The sequence below is a fragment of the Falco cherrug genome, chromosome 13 (assembly GCF_023634085.1).
Source record: "Falco cherrug isolate bFalChe1 chromosome 13, bFalChe1.pri, whole genome shotgun sequence".
In the NCBI taxonomy this organism is placed as follows: Eukaryota; Metazoa; Chordata; class Aves; order Falconiformes; family Falconidae; genus Falco; species Falco cherrug.
This window is the reverse complement of record NC_073709.1, coordinates 5,104,123-5,117,552: the sequence shown is the minus strand read 5'-3', so window position 1 is coordinate 5,117,552 and position 13,430 is coordinate 5,104,123. Positions and strand designations below refer to the sequence as shown.

At 42.1% G+C, this 13,430-nt stretch overlaps 1 long non-coding RNA gene across 1 annotated transcript in view; it reads right to left on the bottom strand.

Annotated features, from left to right (window-relative positions):
- The window catches only part of LOC114017668 (uncharacterized), a 451,432-nt gene extending 439,845 nt beyond the window's left edge, over positions 1-11,587 (bottom strand). Inside the window, exon 1 of the long non-coding RNA XR_008735044.1 lies at positions 11,341-11,587. This is a non-coding gene — a long non-coding RNA (uncharacterized LOC114017668). The remainder of the gene's footprint in view (positions 1-11,340) is intronic.
- Positions 11,588-13,430: the final 1,843 nt, after the last annotated feature.

Genomic DNA, 13,430 nt, shown 5'->3' with positions numbered 1-13,430 from the left:
GATGTAATCACTTGCTTTTCTATCACAAGTGAGGACCACCACAAACCACTAATAGTAACAGTTTATTTTTATATAGTACAACACATTTTAATCTGAAAGCTTTCTGCAGAATATGGGCAAGATGGTGAGGGACCACAGCCAAAACCTGTCCTACAGCTACAGCAACCTACAAAAGATAGTCAGGAACCCAGTGCAAAAAACTGCCAAGGTTTGAGATTTCAGTCTGCCTGGGTAACCTGCTCCAGCATTTGACTAGCCCCCCCTGTGATAAATTCTTCCTAATACCTAATCAGGATTTCCCCTTTCAGCTCACGTCTATTGCCTCTTCCCCTTCCACTGTGCACCTCTGAGAAGTCTGGCTCTGTCTCCTCAAAAAGATACATACTCTCACATTGCATACATGGAAACAGCAATAAAGTCTCACTTTAGCCTCAAATCTGATTTTTCAAGAATATTCCAAAATACCATGTGAAGAGAAACTACTCCGTACTACATTCGTCTCTCTCTGAAGGACAAAGTGTTGTGTCAATCCAACTGGGATTTTACCTTTTCCTAGAAATATTTCTGATAAAATTACTCATTTATTATTGATGAATTTAAATTACTTCTGACAATTAACAAAACTACAAGTGCAAAGTACTGCTTATAGACAAATACAACGTCCTGAAATCTGCCCGCCTTCTTCACGTAATAACCCCTGTGCTGACTCCTCAGTTGGATTTTTCATAACAAAATAAGCTGGTTTGTGCCCAAAATCCATATGATAATAAAGCTTTCCCTTTATATAGCTTATATTGGGCAACACATCTTATTTATTTATGTAAATTTATATTGTGAACTTCCAGATGCGTTCAGCCTCAGGTCAGAATTATTGGAGAACTGCCACAGCTACATGAACACAAAATTATTTAGCAATAATATGTAACAGAACTTCTGGCAGATAACATGCTTGCCTGGCAAGGCCAGATGCCATACAAACAAAAAAGGGTGGGAGAAGTGAAGACTCTCAACATTCACCTGGTGAAAAGCTGAAGATCCACAAAACCTTCAAAGACTCTGAGTAACTCGCTGGATTAGGATGCACACGTAAAACATGACAACTCCTGTAGGTTAACTCAAGCGTAAAGCTTGGAAGTGTTGCAAAACCAGCAAATGTTTATGTGTATATTTTTTTAATGGAAAACAGAGTAGGAAAATGACACAGAAACTGACCTTCACAGTTTCACAGGGATAGCACTTACATGAAGAGGATCAGTTATTCTCATTGTGATGAGTGTGACAGGGCTGTCCAACAAGACAGAGATGTCTCCTGGTTTTTACTTCTCAAATGCCAGGATTTGTTGTGGAGAATGCAAAATTGAAGACGCTTTTAAATTTAAACCACTTAAATATGGTTCCTATGTAAATGAAATTATTGCTCTCACATTTGGTTCTCTAATCCCTTATATCCCTTGTTTCATTTGCTGGTTTCAAAACCAGTCAGGTAATGCTGTTTATCTGTCGTACGCAGGTAAAAAGCACCATGCAAGAGATGAGACTTAGGCTCCTGCTATTTAATCATTTCTTCTACTGGCTTTGTGCTTTTAACAAAGGACTGATATTGACTTTCCCTTTGGCCTTTGAAGCTCCAGGTCACTTAACCAAATATCCAAATGTGTACACGGGTGTCAGTAATAACATCTTGAAGATCCATAGAAAAATACAGCGGAAGTATATCTTGTTGAGGCTTTTCTTTCCCTGTGCAAGCCAGTTTCTACTTATTTCACTTCATAACACATCTTCTTTATTCCTGAACAGAACTTTACCAAATTTGATGCTGCACTGTTCATTGCCAAGGAAAGGCAAAACCTACAGCCCTTTACCTGATACTTTCAGTGAAAATATGTGACCAGCCTATATAGCGCGACTGAACACCTCGACCTCCAACAGTTGTTAAAACATGCTTGCATATTTCATTACATTTAAGACATGTCTATAAATAGGGCTCCCAACAGTTCAAATTCTCTTAACTCAAATGTTTTAATGAAACTAACAGTAAGGATCAAAGGTTTCTCTCATACTCTGTTTCGTTACTAAATGCATAAGGTCCGGCTGAGCTAAATGTCACATTCTGACTTGCTTGATTTAGCCTTGCTATTTAGTAGTAATTATGGACAGAAGGCTCATTTAGGTGTATTGATCCAGTCTCTAACATGAGGAATAAATTCAGCAGCTGAGCTATGGAAAACACTGGATGAATTCTCAATTCACGAATCTCTAAAAAGAACAAAGAAGCAGCAACACATTTGCCATAGCACCGATTCTTACACATGTATGTCTGTAGTTAAACATGCTAAAAAATCTTTCCCTCAGGGAGAATCCACATCGCAAACAACAAAAAACCTGTGGCCCGCCAATAAGCCATGTATATGGAAGTTCCAATTCTGTCTTCATGGAAGACAGTATCCCAATTCAGGAAAGCATTTAATCATGTTTCGGTCCATCAGAATTCATGAGAGTTCTTAAGTATGTCCTTATTTTTAAAAGATGCTTAAGTGCCATTGATTTCAAGTACATGTTTAAGTGCTGTCCTCAATATAAATGATTTCTGAAACTGGGATTGATGGGAGTTTTATCACTGATTTTAATAAGAGCAGAACAGGAACTAAAGAATTTTAAGAATCCCAAATGCTTATGCCAATTGAATGTTTACATGACAATAAGGAAAGTATAAGCATATAATGTTGCATATTTGTATTTCAGCTACCTAAGTAAAGAAATTCTGAAATTAATGAAACATCCTAAGCTCCTAATGCTAACAAAAGACATTTATCACTGAAGGGATAAGAACTTCTCTAGCTCTGTATCACCCTAAATTTTTACCTTTATGCATATTTTCTTATCTTAGAGATTTGTGGTGTTTATTACAACTAACAATACAATTTTCTGGTTAAATATACTTATTTTTAAAGTTAAAAAAAATCCATAATATAATTCTATGAGAGTTACCATAATAGACTGTAACAGCTGCTATGGTCTATTGTGTAAATAAGTAATTACAGAATTTACAGACTATCATGTAAATATGTAATTATGGACTTTTTAAAATGTGCATTATTTCCTCGATAGTCTATCGTTTAAATATGTAATTATGGACTTTAAAACATGTATTATTTACTCAGACTAAAACAGCTCCTTGGGACAGAGCTGTTCTGGCCTATTGGGTAAACATGTAATTACGGGAATTTTAAAAATATGTATTATTTATTTGCTAGTGCTGCTGTCAATACATCATGACAGCCATTTTTAAATGGATACCATATAGTCAATATTTTGTCAAGTTTTCATCCGTCACTTAAAGTACCTCTCTGCATGGTTGCAGTGCCATACAGTGAAGCCTTTGCCCTGCTAGGTATCTTGCCACAGGGTCACCAAAAGAAAAAAATCAGAGGACTCCACAGATAGTTACATTAATTGGCCTTTTCCACAAAGATTCATAAATGCAGTCACAAGAAAACTCATCTGTCATTTCTTTCACAATTTTAATACAGTAGAGTATATTTCACTGTGGTTAAGGGTTGGTATCTGATAGAATATTCCTTGGAGATTTTTCAGTAAAGCAGTGAACTTAGTGTAATGCAATCAGTGGGAGGTTTGTTTCCTAATGGCCTCAGAGCTCTGAAACCAAGGATCATGTCTACATTAGCAGATAACGCAGGGAAACGAGAGATGATCTGTAAAGCAAATGGTGCTAAGGACCCAAGGTCCATATTTACATACTTTTCAGATAGTTTGTTACAGGCTAGTTCTGGTCTGGCCCCATGGAAAGAATCCTCCCAGGCAGCTGGAGCACACTACATGGGCTCCTAGATAACTACCTTTGGGTGTAGTTCAATCCAAAAGGAATCCAAGTTTTGTTCTGGGACACCACTCCATAAAATGAGAATCAAAGTGCTGGAAGTGTGCCTGATCCCTTTCAGACATTCTTGATCTGAACTAAAATTCTGAGGTAGAGACACAGAATAACTTGGTCATGCTACTTACATCCTTATTTCCGTACATCTTAAGCAGGAGACAGGTTGGAGCAGACAGTTCTGTAATTTATGAAGTGTGGCATTTTTGCAATGTACAAAACTATGAATTCCAAAGATGCTTCTGATGACAAGAGAATATTCTTCAAAGTGGTTGAAAAAAAATTATTAAGGGGGTTTCACTCATCCAAGATGGAACTTCAAAGACGTTACTATTCTGAAAAAAGGGTAATTACCATTGCCATGAAATATTTATGTTTTTAAATTACCCATAGGCCCCAATCAGAGACAAATGCTAGGTGCTCTGCAAACATTTATGAATATCCCAACCTCAAAGACTTCACAATTCAAGAAATATTATCAAATATAGAATGCTTTTTAGAAGCAAAATGAATGTGTTCTTAGGCCAAAATGCACTGAGGCTATGATCTGCTGTGTCTGCATCTGTATATCAGTAATTCTAACATTTAGGCATGATTTTCCTAAGAGACCACAGCAAAAAGCAGGACCAGAGTAACTTATTGTTGTAAACGTATAGGACAGTTACGTAGTATGGGACTGTGTTACACTTCAAACAATCCTATTCTTACATTGGAAATAGGAGTGGTATTGTCATTTACCTAAAATTACCTCCTCAACTAGAAAAGAAGAGAGAAGAAAGATAAAACTCATAAAAGAAAAAATATTTTACAGATAAGGTATATTGCCCCCTTTAGATAGATAGATACATACATACACACATACATAATTCATTTTTACTAATGCTACTTTCTCCACGGTCTACAAGCCTCATGTAATAATAAAGCCCTAAGAACTGAACCTAAATAGAAAACACTACATTGGGATTTTTAAACAAGAGTACGGACAAACCCAAAATAATTTCCATCCTAATGAGAGATGGTAGGGCATCAGCTGGAGTCAGACTGTGTCCGGCTGTCAGTGCAACCCTTCAGGATGCATATGGACAAACCAGACAGAGTCTGAATTTGACTCTAAGCAACAGGGATTGCTTAGTCCTGAGAGGAGATGACTGGCAGGGACACAGAAATGTTCTTCGAATGCATGAAAAGGCAGAGAGAAGTGAACAGACCTCCTCTTTATTTCCAGTTTAGATAAGACAAATGGTAATGGAATTCAACATGGCAAGGGAGATTTAGGTCAACGGGCTGCCCAGGAAGAGTATAATTTCTTTGTTGTAGGTTTTTAAGGATAGAGTGAAAAAACTTTCACCAATAACAGCACAGCTACCCTGCCTTTGAGAAAGGGAGATGGCCTCTTGAGATCCTTTCCTGTCTTGTTTCTATAGGGCTTTAGGCTCCAGAACTAACCACAAGCCAACAACTGTAGACTCAGTTTTATCCCTAAAAAGCCAATGAAACCCACTGAAATCTTAAACAGCAAAGAACTCAAAAATATGCTGAATAATATGCATCTGTGATACAGGCGAAATAAGGACAGCGTACCTATTTCAAGACCGTATTTCATTTTAGTTCCCCTGCACAAGGAAGTACAATAATACTATCTGTGCAATGATAACCTTTAAGAAAACTTCACACTGATGAGTCATTAGCTGTGCATAAATAATGCTTTTATTATATGCAACATTAGTATGGCAAATTATTTGTCAGCCCTCTGCTGCACCAACAGGCTCTGCAACCTCTTCTGGTCTGGCTGCCCGTACTCAAGGCCAACTCTGACAAGGGGCCAGCTGCAGCAAGTTGTTCTAAACTTGAGAAAAGAATGTGTGAGAAGACACTTTCTTACCTCCATACATGACATGTATGTTATTGTCAACTTTAACAAGGTCACACTGTTTATTTTTGAAAGGCAGCAAAAAACTTTTTCATCCAAACCTATTGTTCATTTAGCAAGAGAAAAAACCCGGCAAGAAAAAGTATAGGAAATAGGAACTACCACCTAAACAAGCGACAAATGTAGGTGCTGTGAAAATAAGAAGCAACACTCCACATCTGGAAACCAGGAGCTTTGAAATCTCCAGCCTTTAAGAGGATTTTCAGCTCTCTGTGATGAGTTCCACTGATGATTATAGATTTTCTCTAATAACAATCCTGCCTTTCTAAAAGTAGTTGGAAATTTTTGTTCTCTGCGCTATACTTCTTCATCACCCGTGTAAAGCAGCTAAGTTTTAGGAACTTGTAGGAAGAGCTGGATGCTACTCGCTGCAGGCTTGCAACTGAACGATGGGATTTTCTTCCAGAACCTGAGAATCTGCTATACTCCTTGCTCTTTTGAGCTGTTTATTCTGGAGCTCAGCCTGCATTTGCAAGGTCATGCCGGATACTACTCGTCACACTATGTTGCTTATGCGTGAAATCCTCATTTTGTGCAAAGCTCACAAATATATATTCATGTCATAGTATCTTAATGTCCAGGGATAGTTTCAGCATGCCGAAGTGAGGGTGGCTGCCACAAATGCTCTGTGTTATTGTCACAAAATAAGGCAAAGCGGAAAGTTGTCAGTTTGAGACTGGAAATCTTATGGGAAGATTAACATAGCTGCACTTCTGGAGCTAGGTGGCTGGTAAAATAAGATCTTGCCTTCTGTGTCTGCAATTAGTTATGTGTGAAGTAGACATGCCAAAATTGGAAGCAGTGTCCATTTTGTAACAGTAATTATTATTGTGAAGCCATTTTCAAGGTAGGATTATGGGCACTAAACCGCTGGGACTGACTGTGCTGCCCATGCGTTAAATCTTCATTTTGTGCAGACTTAATGAAAAAGATAGTTTCTTGTAATATGTTCTGTTTTGCCAGTTGCTCCTGCACAGCAATATAGGGATGCTTTCTTTGTACTTAATACATGCAGTGATAAATTTTCCACATGCTCTTTCTGTAAATGTTCCACCACAAAACGTTCTGTTAAACTGGAATTAAGGTTGTAAATATGCATTAATAAGTTAGAGTAAATTCTTTATTAATTGACTGCCCATACAACCTCACTGACATCGATGGAGAAAAAGCTACCGAAGAACATTATGAGCTGGATTCTCATCCCAGAAATGCTACTCTTATCTCCACATACAGGGGGCATGACAGAATCAAATCCTGTGCCAAAGTTTGTAAGAAACACATGCTGGAATATCAGAAACACAAGATTCAACTCACACCTTACAAACTTAAAGGACAGAATTGCAAAAGCATTTCTCACTGGCCTAACTCTGCTCTCCTTGGAGTAAATGGCCTTCTTTACTACTGACATTAATGATGGTAGAGCTAAGCCAGTAATCAGCACTTTTGGAAATCCTATCCTTTGTGATTTGAATTAAACAAAGTGATTTAGGTTTCTTTTGTTCCCTCAGCTAACCCCTTTGTAAAGCCTCCTTAGCCTTTCCCCTACAGTTACATCACAGGATGAACTACACATCACAGTGATCCCAAATTTACTTTATGTTGCAGCCACATAAAATACATCCTACTGGCAAAAACTCTCCTAACTCCTTGAGGAATCAACATCATTATTATTTTTCCTCTTAGCTTTGACAGATCTGTCCATTCTTGTGGGTGAAATTAAAATATTTTTTTCTTCAGTTTCATAAGATCATATTTTTTTATTAACATCTTAGGAGAGAGAACAGTATCAGAGAGTAAGCAAATCAGACAATAATTAACAGAAAATTAAATAACAGTAATTAATAAAGATACCTTCCAACTAGTCTCTGAATGATAATACAAAAATTCACAATGGTGTTGTGAAGCTTAGTTTATTCCTACCTGTAATTTACTTTGATGTCTTAGCATAAAAGGTCCTTAGAATTGAAAGATATCATTATTAGCATAAAAATGAGGTATGTTCTATTTATTTTGTGTATTAATTTAGCAGAATATATTATTACACAACTTTATACTGTAAGCACAAGGTCACACAGGATATGACTTGTCACACTGTGTTGCCTATGCATGAAATCCTCATTTTGTGCAGAGCTCCAAAATATATATTCATGTCAGAATATCTTACTGTCCAGCGGCAGCCTGCGAGTTTCATTCTATTACATACTGGGGAAACAGATTCAGCGTCATTTGAGAGGTCTCTTCTTCTCTCAATACCTGAATGAACTGTCATTAATCAAAAAACTACAAACACTCACCAAAAGGGAACTGGCCCCATTAATGCTTTCTTCCATCTGAGAGACAGAATTATATGCATTCTGCTAGCATTTTGTTATCATTTCTGTGTGACTATCCCAGTCAAACAGCCAAGATATGACTTTGATTTTATAAAAATTAGTTAACAGAAAACAGAACGTAACTTTACTAAATACAGTAAACAAAAGAAATTTTTTTCCAGGGATGGAGTTTCACCGACACCACCAGTGTTGCATTAACTTCACAGACTTCCAAGACAACCCTGGAGATAACATGACCTTCTCCAAACTTCCAATCAGCCTAGCAAGCATACATTAAAAGTTCAAGCTTTGCTTACCCTGAACATGCCAATGTTCAGAGTTTGAGAAGCATGAGCTCCTGTTACCTGCCTACCCAGCAACTCCACATTGTTCTGCCCAGCTTTAAACATTTTTCTCCTCAAAACACATCCACAGTAAAGAACCAGAAACAACAAAAAACTTTGAATATTAAGTCTCAGGGAAGCCTTTTTTTTTTTTTTTTTTTTTTTTTTTTAACAAGACATAAAATTGAGGTTATTGTATAAGCAGTTTCAAGTGGGACAGCTTGCTCAACAAAATCCTTAAATCTAAGGAAATGTCAGTTTGCATTAAGGAAAGAAATATATACCTTGGTCTTCAATAACACAGCAGAAAGCAGTAATGGTTTAGAGATCAGAGCAGATAACCAGTGTAGCCTCCAGACCAGAACAGCAGGTTTGACATGATATTCAAGTAAATAGCCAGAACAGAACAGCAATTAACAGTTAACAGGCCACTTAATTTAAGAGCTTTCCTTGAGAAAACAGCCTCAGACCTTCAGAGACTCTAGGAACTGACAGTTCAAGCAGGAAGTGGCAAAAAAATCGAAGCGTAGGGGGAATTTCCTCAACAGGCCTTTTATCCACAGAATGTACAAACCAAGAAATGCCCAGACTAACTGTAGATGTAGAAGAATGTAGCTGCAGAGAGGAGTGAATAAAGAGAGGAAAGGCAACGATATTTTGAGCAATGACCTTCTGAGCAATAAAAACATTAATTTTCTTTGCTGATGTCTTCAGAGCCAAAATTCTGCAGGGTTTAGCACTTACTGCTGACCTGTGCTTTGAGACTTTGTCATGCAACTTGCCACCACAACACCTGGTAATGCAGGACAGCCTGCCAAGGGTTTGTAGACAGACACGGATCTTGTGCAACACCTATCACTTGTAGACCACTCTGACACTCACTTAGCATGCTGCGTGCTTCCACAGACCCAGCAAAGAGACAATCAAGCTGGAGAGTCAAACCCACAGTCCTTGTACAAGCACACCCAGCAGTGGCACCGGTACACACCTCCACATTTCTGTTTTCCTCATTGTTTCAGCCCACCACCATGTTGATATGAACAGAGTCTTCTCAACATCACCACAAACAATTGTAAAACCCTCCGCCTCGTGAAGGGGCATGGACGAGCATGAAAAGTGGATGTCTCAAACTCCCAGTGTCCCAACACCCGTTTTCATTTACAGCGCCTCATACCTCTGCTATATCAAGAATTTTTCTTTCATTCGTGAATTTGACCTCCACAAACTCTTTTAAGTCAAGCAGTTGAAAGAGAAAGAAGGAAAGATGTATCTTTTCTACCTCTCTCAATCTCATACAGCTCACTGCACTCTGAATTTGGGACACGTGGGCACACAGCCCTGGGTCAGAAAAAGCCTGGAACCCACCAACTGTCTTGCCCAGCCCCTACATCCTACTATCACTTTGGTGATCCTTCTGCTCCAAGGCTCTACCTTGACAAAATAGCCTGCAAAACCCTGGAAGTAATACATGCATGTTCCCACCTCCCAGACACTCTGGAACAGGGATAAGTGCGGTGCAGCAGGACACGCAGCCCATGTGTCCCTATCACAAAACCAAGGGGAGGCCACTGCCTGTTTGTCAGATCCAGGAGGGCGGAGGAGCCAAATGAGTTTTGCAGCTTTCTAGCACTGAGATGTGTCTGGAGCCAGGGTACTTTTTGATGGACACATGGGAGCAACACTTGCAGGCTGCTTGAAAGTGTCATTCCCACATTTCACAGCAGTGGTCTATGGGGTGCCCAGTGTCAGATCAGCAGTCAGGGGGCTGCTTGTTGGCAGGGGGAGGTACCCAGGCACCTTTCTGGCTCTTTCATATGGCCCACTGAGGGGTGGGGGACACGGTTCTGAGGAACACCAAGCACAGCTAAACCCCTTACTTAGTTGAGGGAGGTTAGGAGCAAAATGGTTTGAGGTGCGAAGTGTTTAGGGGAGTGTGTTTTGGTGCCGGGAAGATTGGTGGTGATGATATTTGGGGGTGAAGCTGTTTGGAAGCAAGGACATTTGGGAGTGAGGGAGACCGGAACAAACGCATTAGGCACCAGTATGTTTGGGAGCAAGGGCTTTTGGAGGCAAAGACCTTTGAAGGTGAGAGTGTTTGAGGCTGTGGCCACCTGTAAGCGAAAGCATTTAAGGGGATGCGCATTTACAGGGAAAAAGCATTTTGGGGTGAGGGCATTTATGTTCCTGAGCATTTCGGTGTGAGGGTGTTTTGGGGAGAGGGTCGCAGCACTGTTGCCAGCGCCTGACCACCTCCTCTGGTCCCCACGCTCGCTCTGCGATGAGGCTCTCGACACCAGGAGCAGACGCAGCATCCAGCACCCCCCCCCCCCACCCCTCTCCCCCCCTTCTCCCCCGATGCCCACTTGGGGGCCTCCCGCTCCCCAGGAGCGGAACCTCGCGAACGGGCAGGGGCAGCAACAGAGTCTCCCACGGGCGGCCCGAGCACATCCCCCCGCCACCGCCAGGCCGGGCAGCTCCGTGCGCCCGTTGGGGCCCCGCGGCGGCGGGCGGGCGGGCGGGCGGGCGGGGGGGCGCGGCGGGGCCGGCCGCGGGGGCGGAGCCGCCAGTGAGCGCCGGGCGCCGTGACCCCGGGGCGGGGAGGCGGCATCGCGGCCGCGGGCACGGGGACAGGCTGACCCTGCCCGGCGCAGCGGCGGGGGCGCGGCGAGCTCGGGGGCAGCGCGGCGGCGTGCGCACCCCGTGTCCATCTTCCCCCCGCGACACACACACACAGAGACACACACAGAGACACACACACACACGGCACGGCACCGGGCGGGGGGAGCCGGCTCGGCCCCCGCCCCACCGCCCGCCCGGGGAGGGCTGGGGCGCGGGTCCGGTCGCCGCAAGCTCCGCACTTACCCGGGCCGCGGCGAGGTGTCGGCGGGCGGGCTCCGGCAAGCCGCTACTGCGGGGGGCCGGGGGGGGCCGGTTGGGTTTGGGGGGGGTTCCGTAATCCAACAGTCTTTGGGCTGCCAAATGTAAACACTCCGCCATGATTTCTTTGTTTAGATAATTGAACCTGCCTCCCTCTCCCTCGCCGGCTCTCGCTCGCTTTTATTTATTTATTTCCCCCCCCTCCCGTCATCATCATCATCATCATTATGGCTTGTGGGGGGTGTTTTTTGTTTTTGGTTTGTTTTTTTTTTTAAAGGGTTATTTAGTAGCTGCATTTAACAACTGCCGGTTTTACAAATATTTATGTGTGTGTATATATGTTTATGCACAGATATATACGGGGGGTGGGGGGGGGGCGCGGGGGGGGGGGCGGGCGATGGGAGGCATTAAGGAGAGGCGGCTGCTCCTGCTGATTTGGGGCTTGCGGTTTTCCCTGCGTGCTGCAGCCGAGGCAGCCGGGGCCGGCGACGCGGAGGGGGCCCGCCTGGCCGCGGCACCGCGCTCGCCCGGCGCTCTCCTGGAAAAGGCAGCTTTTCCAAACGCATCACCCGCTCCAGCGGGAAGGTAGCAGCGTGCTGAGGGGGGGAGACAGATGGAAACTTCCAGACTTAAGTTTCTTCACTGCATTTCCTGAAAAATTCACGCTCGACAAGAAAGCGTGCATGTTATTATTGTCCATTGTTATTCTGCGGGAATTCCCTGACAGGAGATACAGTTAGATTTTTGTTACAGGAAATGTACAGGAAGTGTTAGCATGGCTAAAAAATGTTTCACCTGCATTCCTACTCCGGCAGCAAGTTTCTCCATTTGGAAATACCACTATATTTCCTTTGTCACTACTACCTGAAAAAGGCTTCAATGCACTTCATCAGTGTCCCAGTGTCCATAAATCTCTTTTCATAGCCCTGATGCCATCCGATCACTGCTTGCCAGCACTCCCGTAGAAGTGCCCCGGGAGGATGCAGGAGGCTGAGCTGTGGTGCTGAGCCTGTCAGCCACCCGGGAAGGACCTGGTGCCCCACATCTCCCACAAGGTATTCAAGGAGTTCTAGGCACCATGTCACTCAGGAATTGTGTCAAAGACTAGAAATTCTCCCTGGCCTGTATTTTGTTACACTTGTATTAAGGAAGAGCATTGCCTCCCACTTTCTGCTAACTGCTTACTTAACCATCCTTCATTTCTAGGAGTTCTTCAAATCCTACAACACATACAGTATTTCAAGAGTTATATTTGCTGTTGATGTGTAGAAAGAGCAATAACACAAAGACAATTTAAAAAATCATTATACAGAAAAACAAGGTGATTTCCATACACTGTTACATTACACAGTGAGGATAAAATGCTCAGCGAAAGCATGCCAATCATCAAAAAGGTTCCCAGTATGTTTTCTCCCTGAGACTTCTAGTACAATAATGATCACCATTCCTATAGCCAAGTGCTTCTGCTTTGAGAATAAACCAACGACTTGTGCATTATTGTACCTTAAAACTACTGTATCTGCCTTTGGCAGAGGTCCTCATTCTCCAAAGGGATCACCAGTTTGGGCCCCCAAACCTCCACTAAGTCCCATTAATCCATTATAAAGCCATTATTAGTTTTTTGGATAAGTGAGCAAAGAGGAAAAATAACAAAAAAGGAGTATACATATATATTATACTGGCACGGAATCGTTTCATCATTAAGAATACAGGGTTGCATTACAAGTTACCATTTCAGAATTTATGTATTTGCACTTTTATTTGCAAACTATTTTTACAATAAAATACTGGGAAGTTGATTGGGTCATGGCCATGAGTCACTCAGGGCAGGCAAATTTTTATGCAAGCCTTGGGATTGCTCTGAATAGCTTGGAAACTCTCAGGCCACCCCTTACAGTCTGACATGACTTCTGTATTTCATATACCAAAACAAACACCTTCCCGTAGTTTTTCACAGTGACCCCAGCCCTGCTGTCCTACTTTTTTCTTGTTCTTTTCAACAAAAGTTTGAGAATATTTCCTAGTTTCTGCTTACTCCTCTTCCCTCTTAAAGGTTGTGCTGTTTGCTTATGATT